Consider the following 15,859-nt stretch of genomic DNA (forward strand, 5'->3'; position numbering starts at 1 on the left):
CTGCTGAGTTGACATCCCTTCAACTTGATGGCTGGTGCCCAAGACACTGAATTATCGGACTTTTAACAATGCCTGGCACCAAAGAGGGGTGAAAAATATGTATTGATAGCAAATCGAGTGCTAAAACACTGGAATGAAAACCTGTGGAACAATCTGGGAAGGTCTCCCAGCATTCATCGAAGGCATGAAAGCTGATAGGTGTGTGTCCCTTGGGATTATCCTTCCACTCATTTACTCATCATTTATAACTAATGTGTGAGGAGAGCTTTGCCCCAGGCATTCCATACAGAGGATGGAGTCACATCTCTGGTACAGAACGATGACACCAAACAGGAGCAAAAGACAAAATCTCTACTGATTGCCAGTCATCTGATAGAGACCTTCACCAGCTAAAGCCCTTCTAGACTGGGATTTCTATGGTGGCCAAGGGATTTACAGTAATGTGGCTATAACAGAAATGAAAGAGGCTAGTGTGGAGGAGGTTTTCTGAGAATGGCTTTCGGGTTACAGGAGCATGGGTCAAGAGGAGTACACGGGATGGGGCTGGGCTTGCTTCTAGGTGCCCTCAGCTCCCCTTCTGGGCTGTCTGCACAAGGCAGGGCAGGGACCACACTGCGCTGCTCTGATGGTCAGGCAGATAGAGCTACAGGGCATGATCACAATCCCAGAAGCACAGGACTGAGAGGTGTGGCAATAAAGGAAACTGGAATTCTAGAGACAAGAAAAAATAAACCCACTCAAGGAACCATCTCAACTAATCGGCTACTAGGCTCTGTTTGCAGAGGTGACATCATTGACAGTGCTTACAGGCAGAATAAGGCCAGATTTGCCAAGGGACATGTGTAGGCTTCCAAGCCTTCTAATCCCTCCTCAGCCACACCCAAAAATAAACTGTAGGAGGAAAATTTTATTTGGCATAATCGGATATTTTTGTCTTGCTTACCTAAACTGTCACAAGTGGTTGGTTAAAATAGCATAAAATGAGTGCTGTTTTATAAGAAAAAAAAATTTTTCAGAAATTCCAAATAGGTAAATATCTTTTTTTTTTTCCAGTTTCCTGAGGTCTTTTTTTGTAAAAAGCAAATTAAACCTATTTGAGGTAGGGCCTGAATGCTATTCAATTCTGTTGGGGCCCTTTACTCTTGGCTGTGGCTACAAAAGAAGATTCACAGTAAATGGGCCTGTGGGGGTGGCTGCCATTTACCCCCATGTTTTCATAAATGGAAGCAACCAGGCAAAGAGCACAGCTGTCATCATTTTCCACACAGGCACCGGGGGCTTGGGAGCTACTTGAGCAAGGGCCAATATGACAGGCAGGTTTTCTCACATAGCAAATCTAAAATTTTATTAGCAACAATTTGGACTGTTCAGGCAGGTTCAATGTCTTGTGTGTATGTGTAAAAATAGATCCGTTCACTCTTCCTGCATTCACCTTGGCTGTTTCTCACGTCTAAAACTAACCTGTAATAGGCACCCACTGTTCCCTCATATTTGCAGTGGTCAGTGATCAAAAGAAGATTGGAGCTGACCAGATGTAAAATGAAAGATTCACCAGATAGACCAGAATGAAAGACTCACCTGGAGCGGAAATCTGAAAGGTTTGTTTACTTAGTCTTTCCCCCGCGTGCATCTTTGTGTTGCAGATTCCAATTGGAGTGGAAATGCCAGGTTGCTTGGAGAGAAGGTTGTCCTTGTAATGTGTCTTGGCCAATTGGAAATTGGCAGCATTTGTGCTCTCTTGAGAACATTTTCTTGCCAAGCTTCTAGGACATTTCCCAAGACCAAGTGGATTGGCCAATTGGACAACATTTCACCAAGCACACAAACTTCTCATAGTGCGATCCAGACTTTTCAGAACTCTGAATTGTTAGCAAAGTAGACAAAAATAATTGAGCTTCATTCTTCCCCAGCCAGGTTCTTCCAAATGTCACCATCATGGTCTCCCTAAAAGCAAAAAATGACACAAATTCGCTCTAAAGTAAAGCTAATTAAGAGATACACCTACATTTAGAGGAAAAACAAAAATGCAGAGGAAACCACTTTTAACAGATAAACCAAAAATTCAATTGCGGTTCTTATAAGAACTTAACCTTTTGTTCAGGATCAGTTATAACATCATTAACTTTATCCAAAGAAAATATATTTATCTTGGGTGCAGAATAGAAAAGGTCAGGTACGAGATTCCAAAACTTTAAAAGAAAAAGATACATCTCTAAATTACTAAGAGAATTCAACCTTTTGGAAAAACATTTTATATTCATTAAGAACCTTTTTACTGTGGGGGAAAATTCACCAATGGTGAGAATTATGTGTGTTCAGTTCACTCAAGCTCTCCTAAAATCATGGTGTTGATTCATGTGTAATTAAAACACCCTTGGAAAATGTTCTACAGCCTGTGTTGGGGGGGGGGGGGGAGGGCGGTCATTAAATAAATTAGATTAATTATGATTTTATAAATGCAATTGTACATTAAATAAAATATCAAAAGCGAATCCAATCACAGCTGTTCAGAAGGATTTTTGGCTGAAAAACTTCACTTATCACCAAATAATATAATTAGGCAATTACCAAGTGACAACTGAGGGATGATTATAGCATCAAAGCAAAAGGGCAAGTCTTAAACTCCCAGAGAAGTCACTCCCAGTCAGACCACAATAAACCAAAGAGGATATTTCTTGCCTGATTTTGTCTGACTTCCTGGTCAGCAATAGGTAAGCAATAGCTTTTTAGCAAATGGTGCTTAGACCCACACTCAAGATATGCATTAGGCACATTGGGCACAGGACCAAGGACCTCCAATAGTTTCAAGGGCGTATGAGAATGTTTTCATTTACTTTAGAAGCATAAGAAAAAAAAAATGAACTTCTAGTCAAAGAAAACGTTTTAATATATAGTATTATTACATTCGTCTAGATACTATGGCAGCCATAAAATACAGTTTTTACTTTTATTTTTAATGAAGCAAAGGGCCCACAAAGGCAAAAGCATCTAGAACTTATGAATTGATTATGTGGCCCTGCTGAGACCCTTCCCATAGGACCACATAGCAAGTAAGCTGCCTTAGTGAGTGGCAGGAGCCAGTTGGGTGTCAGAGGAAAGAAGAAAGAAAGGCAGGTTGCATAGGGGAGAGGGATAGATTGGGGTGTGTTCATAAGGCCAAGAGGATGGTAAGGTTGGGTTTGTAGGGCCACATGAAGAGCTCTGTTTCCCAAAAGGGTAACAAGGCTGAGGTTGTATGAATAATCCCAGCAGCTCTGTTTTCTTCACCACTGTGTCCCAAGTTCAGATATGACACCTGGTTCATAATAGGCACTAATATTTGAAAACATTTAAATAATTCTAGGGTGTAGCATGGAAACTACTGGCAGAAACAAGACAGAGATACGTCCCTGTCATGCAATTCTTTACCCCATTTCTGTAATGAATAGCACCAGCCTGTACTGATTCCTCAATGATACGCTTACTTCTTTGATGTCCATCTATATCAATGCTTCCTCTAGCTGAGAATAAATTCCCACTGTGGCAGGCGAGGCAGTGGGTACAGCATGGATCTCAGTTTAAGGCTTGACTCCTTCACTAAGCAGCACTATAATTTTGAGAAAGTTCTTTATCCTCTCTAAACCTCAGCTGCCTCCTGTATAACATGGATATCTGTTCCTACATCAGGTGGCTATGAGGATGAACTGAGATAATAATGTGTCAGGTGCTAAGCCCAATGAGTGATACATGGTTAGGGTCTAATGATACGATTTCCTTTTGTGTCAACTATTTATTACCTTGCATATAACCACACTTAGTAACATTTTTTACTAATATTCCTGGAATCTACCCCTAAATATTTGTAGTTAACTCATTTTCCAGCGAACTCTTCACCAAAGGCAATGCTAGGTTCAAGAGTGAGGATGGATGGAAGCCAGACAGCAGCTTGGTAATGCAACTGAGAGTGGACCTTAAACATCTCTGGAGGGATGATGAGATGGACAGAGTATTGGTTGGTGGATGTTTTGACAAGCTACTTGGGATGAGAGATACGGAGACATGAGGAGGAGGTAAGAAGACCAAGTGGCCTGGCTAAGCTGCCTCCACATGTGGGTGGGTCTCCAGAGCCCATGTTTTGTGGGGATACAAGTCTAGGGCCCAAGCTGGGCAGTAGAGGACACCTGAAGGCTGCCACCAAGGGCATACCTGCTTCTCCGTCCTTCCTCCATGAGTCATCCTAGCTTCTAAATAGACACCACACACACATTTTAAAATTTTGCTTTGAGGGGCACCTGGGTGGCTCAGTCGGTTAAGCATCCGACTCTTGGTTTGGGCTCAGCTCATGATCTCACAGTTCATGGGGTCAACCCCTGCACTGACAGTGCAGAGCCTGCTTGAGGTTCTCTCTCTCTCTCCCTCTCTCTGCCCCTCCCTTACGATCTCTGTCTCTCTCAAAATAAATAAATAAACTTAAAAATATGTTAAGTAAATAAATAGATAAATAAATAAGTACTTTTATTTGAAGATGTGATAAATATTTGCTACCTGGGACAGTCTCAGCCTAGCCCACTTGGAGGGAGCAATGTATCACAATTCCTGCTACCTGCTCCTCTCCTCAGCTCTCCCCCAGCCCTGGTTCCCTCAGCTTTATATACATCATCATTTTCCTTTCTTCTGGTATCCCTCCTGAGCACCTTTTATTCCTCCTTTCATTTCTTCATCTTCAATAAATTCACTCAAACACATTAATATGTTTGAACATGTATTATTTAATAGTATATAATACTATGAGATACTTTGCCAGGCAGAAAAAAGGGATGCTGTGTATTTTTTTTTTTGTCAAATTTTACTTTATTCTTTTAACTTAACATTTAAAAAATGACATAAATGACATATCACATTATATTAGTGTCAGGTATACAACATAGTGATTCAAGGTATTTAGATATTGTGAAATAATCACCACAATAAGTCTGGTTAAAATTCGTTGTCATCAAATACAGAGGCTCTGTATATTTGAAACAAGGTTTTAATCTTCTCCCTGAGGAGATATTTAAGACGCTAACCTAAAAGCATGGATGCCATTATTCCACGCCAAGATCTGATATCTGCTGTCTAATTTATTCACTCATTTGTTTATCAAAAAAAAATTTATTGAATACCTACTAATTGCCAGGCAATGCTTTAGGCTGTCCAATAGGGCATTGAACAAGACAAGTCTTGTGCAGGAAAAGACAGATGTATATATAGTGACCAGTGGAGGTAAGCGCAAGGAAGAGAAGGGGAGCGAGTATAGGGACACGAGCCACACCTTTACACAGTGATGCAGTTAAAATGCCACCTATTGGCTCCTTATATCTTCTAGCCCCATCCACTGTTTTTAGACAGGTAGTATTTCTAGCAATTACAATAAGCAAATGGAATACTGTGATCTGGGGGCTTTATAAGGCACATCTTCATTAGTTTTAAATTCTTCTGCTTTATGTATGAAATTGTGGTAAATTTGTTCACTTCAGAAAGTGTTCCACAATTATGCTGTGTCCATTTGAACCCTTTAAATGAAGCCAATTAAGTCCTATTTGCATTATTATTTCTGTTATAGACAGATGATTGAGTTTTATCAATTTCTCTCCTAACAGCCAAATCATACATGTACCAATTAGACTTAAAATCACACTTTCTCTTCCCTTGTTTTATTGTTAGCCTCTTCTTGGCCTTTCTCAGGTACTAGTAACAATTACTTTTGAAAATATTATTACTTTGGTAAGTTTATAAATAATTTTTTGCTCCCTTGTATGTATTCCAGATATTTAAGCCATAAATTAATTGGGTTTATTTTCACATTCTGGTCATTTCCACAAGAATCCTCCTCCTAGTCTTTATAATGTAGAATTTGTACCGTAGAAGACAACCTTAATGCCCTCTGGCCCAGTCACTCCACCTGCAGTAAAGACTTCTGAGTTATTTTGACAGAAGAAAATTCCAGAAAATACAGACATGACACATCACGCAGTAGCCATTCCATTAGGATATGTCAGTTATTTTCCCAGGTCATTTAATTCTGTTTGGCCCTCTCCTCCAAGTGTAAGTCTCTTTAAATTCTTCTCCATTTTCCCCCTTGCTCTTTATTTCTTTTATACATTGTTACACCTGACCTTCCTCTGTCATTTTTATTTCCCAGCAGCAACTTCTTTTGGGCTCCCCAGGTCTGCACTCTGTGCCTTACTTTGGGCTGCCTTCCTACGTTCAGAATAATCTCCTACCCTGATACCTTCTATCTTCATCTTCAACTAGCTCCCAGAAGCCCACTTCTGCTGGGAGCTGTGTCTACCGATTTTTCCTGTCAGCCGTGTTCCCCAGGCCCCTCCCGTGAATGCTGTTCTGGCCCAATCAAAGTGCCAGCACTTTAGAAGAAAGACACTGTATGTTTCCATAAAGTAGCATGTTTGATTCTAAAAATAGTATCTCCCATCACAATAAAAATTCTGAACTCAGTGTCAGAGCCTATCACCCAAACCATGGCCAGATCTTCCAAGTCAGCTTCCATTGTTCCTTCAGGCATTTCTTTCTGGTTTTCTAGAAGTTCTAGGACCAAAAGCCCCCAGAAGGTGAAAAGCAAGGATAGATATTTCTTATAATAAAAGGTTAAGAAAATCCATTGCACATATCATATGGGTCATTTTGTGCTAACAGCAAAAGAGCTGACTACTCTTAAGATATAAAAATGAAAAGATGGGCAATTTAATAAAAGTTCTGAGGCTTCACTGGTCTTATCTCTGATCCCTTTTATTTTTAGAGATATTTCGAAGGGAGTTCACACAATAATAATGATCCATCATCATTTCGTGCTCTAAGCTCAAGCTATTCAAAAGTTTTCTATTGGCATTTCATCTTTTTTTTAAAAAAATTTAATGTTTATTTTATTTTTGAGAGAGAGAGAGAGAGAGAGCATGAGCCAGGGAGGGGCAGAGAGAAAGGGAGACACAGAATCTGAAGCAGGTTCCAGGCTCTGAGCTGTCAGCACAGAGCTGGACGTAAGGCTTGAACTCAACAAATCATGAGATCATGACCTGAGCCAAAGTCGGACACTTAACCAACTGAACCACCCAGGTGCCCCTATTGGCATTTCATCTTTAAGAAGAGTAATTACTCCAATTATTCTCCAAATTTCTGATCGCTCTATAGTATGTGCACAAAGCCAAAAGTGATATTTGTCATATGTTTGTGTGTGTGTGTATGTGTGTGTGTGTGTGTGTGTGTGTGTATTTCATCACTTTTGGCTTTGTGCACATGTAGATAGATACATACATTATATATATTATATATATATACACATTATATACATAATGTACATATATATATACACATTATATACATAATGTATATATATATATATACACATTATATGTATGTTATATATATAATGTATCCATCTATTTGTGTGTGTGTGTGTGTGTGTGTGTGTGTACACGTATCAAAGTAAGGAGAGTGTTCCTAACATAATTTTCATTCTGTTTACATTCAGGAAGAAAAAGGTCTCTACATTTTCAGGGGTTGTCTATAGTATTTTGTTTTTATGGAAACATTAGAAAGAGAGAGCCAATTATGCAAGACTCCATTTAATTTTGATTGCTTTAAAATACAAACTGCTGAGGTTTTATAAGCTCACACTAAAGGAAGAAAAAGACTTACCACCTAATTCCAGATATCTTGTGACTTATGAACCTCCAGACATAAAATCATTGAGTCTCCAGGGCAGGAAAGAGCCTAAAGTAGAAATAAGAAAATCAAGCCAGTCAGTAATGAAGATCAAAACTAAAAACTTCATTCCTGAATAAGACTTTTGTCAAAATTTTTAAATTTTTTTTATTTTTAATGTTTATTTCTGAGAGACAGAGCACTAGTCGGGGAGGGGCAGAGAGAGAGGGAGACAGAATCCAAAGCAGGCTCTGGCCTCTGAGCTGTCAGCACGGAGCCTGACGCGGGGCTCAAACTCATGAACAGTGAGATGATGACCTGAGCCGAAGTCGGGTGCTTAACCGACTGAGCCACCCAGGTGCCCCTTGTTTTCTCAAGTTTTATATTTGTCCTTTTTTTATTTATTTGTTTTGAGTCTATTTACATCTGGTCGGAATCTTCTTGTTCATTTCTAGTGGTTTCTCTAGCCCAGGTAACAATGAAGATACGTTATTTACCAGGCAATGGTAAGACTTGATTTAAAAAAAATTTTTTTAAATAGTTATATGTTACTTACTAACTTAAATAAAGGTCACCCACTTAAATGCCTTCAGGAGCCAAACAGCCTGTTGAAATTGCACAACTACAAGGCCCCGTTCACTCAATGCTGCGTTCCATGTTGGGGGGGGCTGGGATTAATAACTGTGTGGAGCTGGGACACCCAGTGGTGCTACACAGCAGGTAAGGTCGATGTGTGGAGCAGCCCTAGACACAACAGTATGAAGCAGAGGGGCCTGTCATCAACTGGAGGGCACAGAACACTGCACACAAAGCAAATGCATGTCTGCAAGCTGAATTTTGGATCACAGGTCACCAGTTTATGATATCATTCCAGAGCTATTTTAAAGAAGTATTTATCTATGGAAAACTGAATTGTGTCTCCCATTTTATTAAAATTATTATATTTCAGTGTTATGTCTATTTTGGGAGGATTTTCAAAATTCTCTTTTGATTATGGGCTATCAAGGAGGATTTTTAAATCAAAAGGCACCGCAGCAGTAAGGTCCAGCCTATACCAAAAGCAGATGAGCCACTACTTCTGTTTCTTATTATTACAGAAGTGTAGCCTGTCTGTTCCCACAGCAGCACATAATAACAAATGAGGGTATTATTTAGTCTAAAACACCCAACGCTTCTTTGCATTTTCCTCCTGTCTATATATACCGCCCCCCCCCCCCCCCCCCCCCCCCGCCCAGTAATTGTCCAGTGAAATGCAATCCTGCTCAGTCTTTCTTGGTCTCGGGGAAGGCATGGCCCTTACCTACAAAAACCTCATGGTTTGGAGAAGTAACATACACGTACACAAAGGACTGTAATAAGAGGAATATGAAATTGCTGCGTAAGTTGTTTTAAAATGTGGTCATTCGTACAAATAAAAGGGAGAGATTTGGGGATATAGGAAAGGCATTTAAAATGGTCCTTACAGGTGTCCCAGGACAAAGTCATGTCAGGAAAGAACTGGTTGGCATTGGGCTACACACAGGAACCATGTTCATGAGGCGTGGAGGCAGGAACCACTATGAGCAGTTTACAGCATGTAGCCAGATCACAGGGAGTCTGTGAAGAGGTGGGCTGATGAGATTCTGAGAAAGGTGGGCTGAGCTCTTTCCTTACTGGCTGCTCCACCTCACACTCCTTTGCTTTCTTTCTTCGTCTCCTGCCCTCACCTCAAATAATGGAGCCCAGGGCTCAGTACTTGGACCCCTTCCATTTTCTACTCCTATCTGTTACGAGCTTACCCACTCTCGTGGCTTTAAGCACCACCCTTATTCTGATGATTCCCTAGTTTCTGTCTTCAGTGCATGTCCTGAAGTGTCCAGACTGGGACATTCAGTTGCCCGTAGACCATCTCTACCAAAAAGTCTAACAAACATCAGAATATTATGAGTCCTAAAACTGCCTGGTGTTCTTTTCCAGGTCTACTCTTCCTCCAACTCTCCCCTTCTGGTTCATTGCCTTCCAGATTCTCAGGCCAAAAATCTTGGGGTCATCACCTCAACTCCTCCTTTGCTCACAACCACAAACAATTATTAGAAAATCCTGTTGACTCTACTTTCAAAATACAACCAGAGTTTGACCACTCCTCCTCCCCTTCTCTGCCACACTCTAGACTGAGCCACATCCTCACTCACCTGGATTTCAACATCCTCCTAACAGACCTAGACCTTCCCCTCCTGTACCCACAGGGTTCTAAGTGCAGGCACCACAGTGATTCTGTTTAAATGCAAGGCAGACCATGTCTTTCTTCAACTCACAAGACTGAAAATGCCCTTCTCTTGCTCACAGGAGAGCCCCAAACTCTTCCAAAGGCTGTGCAAGTTTTCATTCCCTCAACTTCAGCCAACATAGCCTCTTTGCTGCTCTTACAATTCCCACCTCACGGCCTTTGATCATTCAGTCTGCCTTGGAAACTCTTCCTCTGGACATCCACAGAGCCCTCACGTCCTCACGCCTTTTGCTTACAGGCCACCTTGCCACAGGTCACCTACTCCAGCCACCTTGTCAAGAATGGCACCCTTTTTTATTTATTTTTCTTTTTTGCACTTATCACGGTCAATCTTAGGTATTTTATGTATTTACCTTGTTTATTCTCCACCTCCCTCTTTGATGTAAGCTCCCAGGGGGCAGAGGGGTGTGTGGGTTTTGTTCACTGCTGTATCTCCAGCATCCCGGATAGTGTCTCTACATAATAGGAACTCAATAAACATTGGGTGACTGAATGTACAAAGAAGAACCTTAAGTGGTTTCAGGCAATGAGAAACCACTGTAGATGTCTGAACTGAGTCCGAAGAGAGAGAAATGAGAAACAAGTCTTTGCCAAAATCTTGCATTGCATCTTTGGGGTAGAAATTGCATTTCAGGGGCAACTATCCAAAAACAAAATATCAGAAAAAAGCCATGACTTCTTCCCCTATCCCATCATAAATGCATCTCTGTTTATCTCTGACTTGATAATCTTATCAAGCCAGCTTGGAATTATGGAAAAAGTAAGGATTGGAGTAAAAAATATACCAAAGTTAAATTTCTGATTCTAACAGTGTTGATTTCATCTATAAAGTGGAGGTTATAATCAAAATCCTTTTTCATAAGTTATAAGGATTAATCATTATTATTAATGTATATAAAAGATCTAGCAGATAGTAGGTTTGTATAAAATCCTAGTTCCTTTGATTTAACAATTAATTACAGTACAGCCAGTCTTTTAAACTTACCTGCCCATCTTTTCATAGTCCATTCACCAAAATTCTTGCTAACGTTGTAGGTAGAAATTATCAACCAACATTTGACTAAAATGTTCAGCAACAAAATGTGCCCACTATACGATTGTTTCTGCTATTTCATTAATTTTTCTATGATCCAGGAGTTTAAATTCTGCACCCATCTCTGACTATCCAATCAACTCCCAATCTCTTTCAGTCCACTGGAAAAAAAACAACTATTTTATCAAGTATTTGATTGAATTAAAAGTACATTAGCTTTTTTTGATTGTGTATTTCCTTCATAAAGAAAGCTTTGAAAATTAAATATAAGAACAAAAGATGGGGCACCTGGGTGGCTCAGTCTGTTAAGCGTCCGACTTCGGCTCAGGTCATGATCTCACAGTTTTTGAGTTTGAGCCCTGCATCGGGCTCTGTGCTGACAGCTTAGAACCTGGAGCCTGCTTCGAATTCTATGTCTCCCTCTCTCTCTGCTCCTTCCCTGCTCATGCTCTGTCTTTTTCTCTCCTTCAAAAATAAATAGTAAACATTAAAAAAAATTTAAGAACAAAATAGGTTGGGATCACCACATCCCACTTCAAACTGCCCATATGATTTCTGCATTATGCAAGGTAGACTAATCCAGTGGTTCTCATACTCTTTGGTCTCAAGACCCCTTTACATTCTTAAAGATTGTTAAGGACTCCCAAAGAGCTTTTGTTTATGAGGGTTACAACTATCAATATTTGGCATATTAGAAATGAAAAGAGAAACATTTTTTAACACAGAAATACACAAAGACACATTCCATTAGACATCAGAGCAATGACATCATCACACATTATATAGCATGTGGAAAGCTCTGCTTGACGGTCAGGAAAGTATGAGTGTGAAAAAGGCAAATGATACCTCAACATTATTATGAAAATTGTTTTCACTTGCCAAACCCTCTGAAAGGGACTTAGAGATACCTAGGGGTTCCTGAACCACGCTTTGAGAACCACTTGCCTAATCTTCATTTAGTAACAAATAAATCCCAAAGTCTCGATGACTTAACTCAATGAATATTTATATTTTGCTCACATAAAGCCCATTGTGGCCCGGACAGGTCTTGTGCATCTTGCAGCTACACCATCTGGAACATGTGGCTTCATCTCAACAAGGGAAGAGGCACCTAGCTAGCTTCTAGCTGTTCTGACCCAGAAGCACACATGTCATTTCTACACACAGTTCATTTGCCAGAAGTAACCACATAAATATTTGGTGACTGGATGTACAAAGAAGAACCTTAAGTGGTTTTAGGCAATTAGAAACCGCCAAAGATATTTGAATTGAGTCTGAAGAACGAGTAATGAGCCACAAGTCTCTGCTGAAATCTTGCATTGTATCCTTTTGTTTTAAATGTTTATTTTTAAGAGACAGAGAGAGAGAGAGAGAGAGAGAGTGCAAGCAGGGCAGGGGCAGAGAGAGAGACACACGCAGAAATCTGAAGAGGCTCCAGGCACTGAGCCTGACGCGGGGCTTGAACTCATGAACCACAAAATCATGACCCGAGCCGAAGTTCCTTAACCAACTGAGCCACCCGGGTGCCCCTTGCATTGTATCTTTAAGGTAGAAATGACCCCAACCTACTGCAAGGGAGGCTGGCAAGCTATAAGTCAACCATACTGATCTACTTTAAAACTTCTGTGTGAAACACCCTTCTCCAAATAGAACATTTGGAATCAGAGCATCTAAGTTTCAGTCTGCCGAACAGAAACTAGATTCAAGGCATTCAGCCAGACGGTGACCAGGGAAGTTAAAGACACTTTCAGCATAGAGATAAAGCTTGATAAGAAAATAAAGAGGGGAATGGATCCAGTTATAGAATCATTACAATCCAGGACTTGTCTGATTTAGTGAGCACTTAGTATGTACAGACCAGTGTTTCATTTTCTTGTCTCATTTAATCCTCACAAAAACTTTCTATGTTATGCCATTATTTATGCCAATTTTTAAGCTGTAAAAATTGAGACACAGAGAGATTTAAATAACTTGTCCAGGGTCCTATGGCTAACACAGGATGAAGCTAGGACTTGAATCCAGATCTGTTAAACTTGAGACAGCAGTTTTAACCACTCAGCCTCACAGTACTGTCTCCCTCAGATATCTCTTCCTTGAGAAAATCCTTCATCATCATAAATGATATTTCATCAGGTTAACTTTATCCCCCAAACTGTGTAAGAGACATGTGGCTTAACCACTACAATCCAACAGCATCAATGTCACTTGGAAAATCACAACACCAGTATGGCTGTGCCTTTGCTAAATCTCATTCCCTAGGTTTTCACCACTTCCCTTGAGAAGTCAAAGCTTAGAATGTAAAGTGCATGGCATACTGGGTTCTAGATCATCTCTGTGTGAGGAAAGTCATGTTAGCCTCTCCATCCACTGTTTTCCCCCATTTTTATAGATGAGGAGGCATAGGAAGTACAGAAACATGAGAATCAGACAGACCTATGCTCAATCCCAGCAATGCTACCATTTCTGTGAGCTTGGCAAGGGATTTAAATTGCCAGGCTACCATTTCTTTATGTGTAAAATGGAATCAGTAATGAGATCATTTAAACACTACAGTGAGATAATACATGAGAGGAAGTCTGGAAGGTACATGCACCAGGCCAATGTCTCCCAACCCTACCCATTTCGCCTGTTCCCTACCTGCATGCTTCAAATAGCGTGCCAACCTTTGAGCCCATACAAAACCTGTGAGATTTCAGTCTAGTCTTTTACCCAAATTAATGCATCTGCAACGCCTCACCAGGGCATCCACCTTGGTAAATATAAGAAAAACCCATTCATAGACAACCATTACATAATATTAATGCTTTATTTTATAGAAAGATTGTTTTATACTTTTCAAACAAGTTGAAACACACATGAAGGCAGTTTTTTTTTTCCCCTGGGAGGAAAATGCACACAATTTAGAATGTAGAGTTTCATTCTGATTTGCTTAGATTGTCCATTTTTTAAATTTGTGTAACAAATATAGAATCCATATAATATGGTATCTTACAAGAGGCAAGATGTTGAGATTTAGTGCACTTTTTTGTAAAGCTTTTTGTTAATATGTGTCAAGAGTCTGAAGTTACTCCAGAAAGTTCTATCCTGAGTAAAGAAAGTAATCATAAATATGGAAAAGGCTTTATATACAAAGATGTTCAACATGGGATTATTTAAAGTAGTTAAAATGGTGTAATCTAAATTCTCCAAAATTGAGAACTAGATACACAAATTAGGATAAATTCCAAGTATGGTATTTTATGATGTATGTGAAGATTTATGATGGCATGGTATATAATTTAGGAACACATTTAGCTGCCAATAACAGAAAAACCTGACCAACAGTAGCTTTAACAAAAAGAGGTTTGTTCTTCTTACATAAGTAGAGGCCTGGGGGCTGGTGGTTGCTGTTTTTAATGTAGCTGCTCATTGATAACATCAGAACTCAGGCTCTTGCGCCTGGTTCAGTGTGTCACTGACAAGCCTTGGCTTTTTATCCTTATGCTTCTTGCCTCATAGTAGTAAGATGACTTCTGTGGCTTCAAGTATCACATCTGTTTTCAGTGCAGGGACAAGGGAAAAATGGCGGTATCAGAAACGTCTCCTCTTATGCTCGTCTCTTTCATCAGGAAGTGAAATAACTTTCCTAGAAGACCCCATTCGTGTCCCATGGGCCAGTGCCATTTCCTGTGGCCACCTAGCTGTCAGGGAGATTGAGCAAGTGGTTGCTGACCTTCCCTCCTCTGTCGCAGAGGTGGGAATGGCAGAAGGAAGTAGTCAATCAGCAGTATGCAGGGGAAGGACCGAAGGCGGGTGGGAGAGAGAATGCAGAATGTAAAAGAGGTTGAAGCAGCCATATTGAAACAAGGCAGTGTGTTAGGCAGGATAACTTTACAATCTGGTCCCAGCCTCAGGATCAACGTTCGATTTCTCCCAACGTTAGGGACTAGAGAGTAGGCTGCTTAGGGAGGACCTTTAAATGCAAATTGGGCAGTGAAGCTGATGGAAAGTTGTTTCTTAATTTTTTTTTTAAGTTTATTTATTTATTCTGTGAAAGACAGAGACAGCATGAGCTGGGGAGGGGCAGAGAGTGAGGGAGAGAAAGAATCCCAAGCAGGCTCCCCACTGTCAGTGCAGAGCCTGACTCAGGGCTTGAACTCACAAAATCTGAGATCATGACTTGAGCCGAAACTAAGAGTTGGAAGTTTAACTAAGCCACTCTGGTGCCGCTGGAAGGCTGCTTCTGTGCCAAGAAGATTCTCTACTTTTGCAGAGTTTTCAGCTAAATATCTCACTACATTGAATCTCTCCAATCTGTAAGGTATCCTGGACATGTGAGGTGGCATAATACTGTGGTCAGGGCTAGGTATTAGAATCTGACAGACAGGAGCAAATCCTATCTCAGCCACTTACTAGCTATGTGACCTTGGACAAGTTATATGCCTTCTCTGATCTTCAGTTTCCTCATCTTTAAAATGTAAAAATAACAACAATAACATAATTATTATTGCAGTTATTATTATTCGTTATTCTATTAATAACTACCTTACCCTTTGTTCTGAAGATAAATATGAACAGGAATATATAGCTTATAGCTACATATTACAACAAGCCAACCGATCTTATTTGAGATAAATACTAATTTATCCGGTGCCAGGGAAAAAGTAAGAGAGCAGACTAAGCAGCAGAAGAATATTAGCAAAGGATGATAATAATAGCTAACACTGTTGAGACTACATCATGTGTCAGGAAGTATTTTACTTGGATTACCTCACTTCATTCCCACTGCAAGTGGCATGGCAGTGATTAGTCCGGATAATTTAGGTTATGCTGTGGTATAAATAACTCTCAAATCTCAGTGGCTTCATAACTACAAAAGTTTATTTCTCACGCAAAATCATGCA

At 40.1% G+C, this 15,859-nt stretch overlaps 1 long non-coding RNA gene across 1 annotated transcript in view; it reads right to left on the reverse strand.

The window, feature by feature from the left end:
* The window catches only part of LOC109271892 (uncharacterized), a 34,178-nt gene that overhangs the window by 14,499 nt on the left and 3,820 nt on the right, over positions 1-15,859 (reverse strand). The window contains exons 3-8 of the long non-coding RNA XR_002082155.2: positions 11,265-11,441; positions 10,929-11,137; positions 10,297-10,398; positions 9,141-9,273; positions 7,672-7,746; positions 1,579-1,944 (exon numbers count right to left, since the gene is read on the reverse strand). This is a non-coding gene — a long non-coding RNA (uncharacterized LOC109271892). The remainder of the gene's footprint in view (positions 1-1,578; positions 1,945-7,671; positions 7,747-9,140; positions 9,274-10,296; positions 10,399-10,928; positions 11,138-11,264; positions 11,442-15,859) is intronic.

This window comes from Panthera pardus, unplaced genomic scaffold, assembly GCF_024362965.1.
Source record: "Panthera pardus isolate Hobbes unplaced genomic scaffold, ASM2436296v1 HiC_scaffold_11, whole genome shotgun sequence".
In the NCBI taxonomy this organism is placed as follows: Eukaryota; Metazoa; Chordata; class Mammalia; order Carnivora; family Felidae; genus Panthera; species Panthera pardus.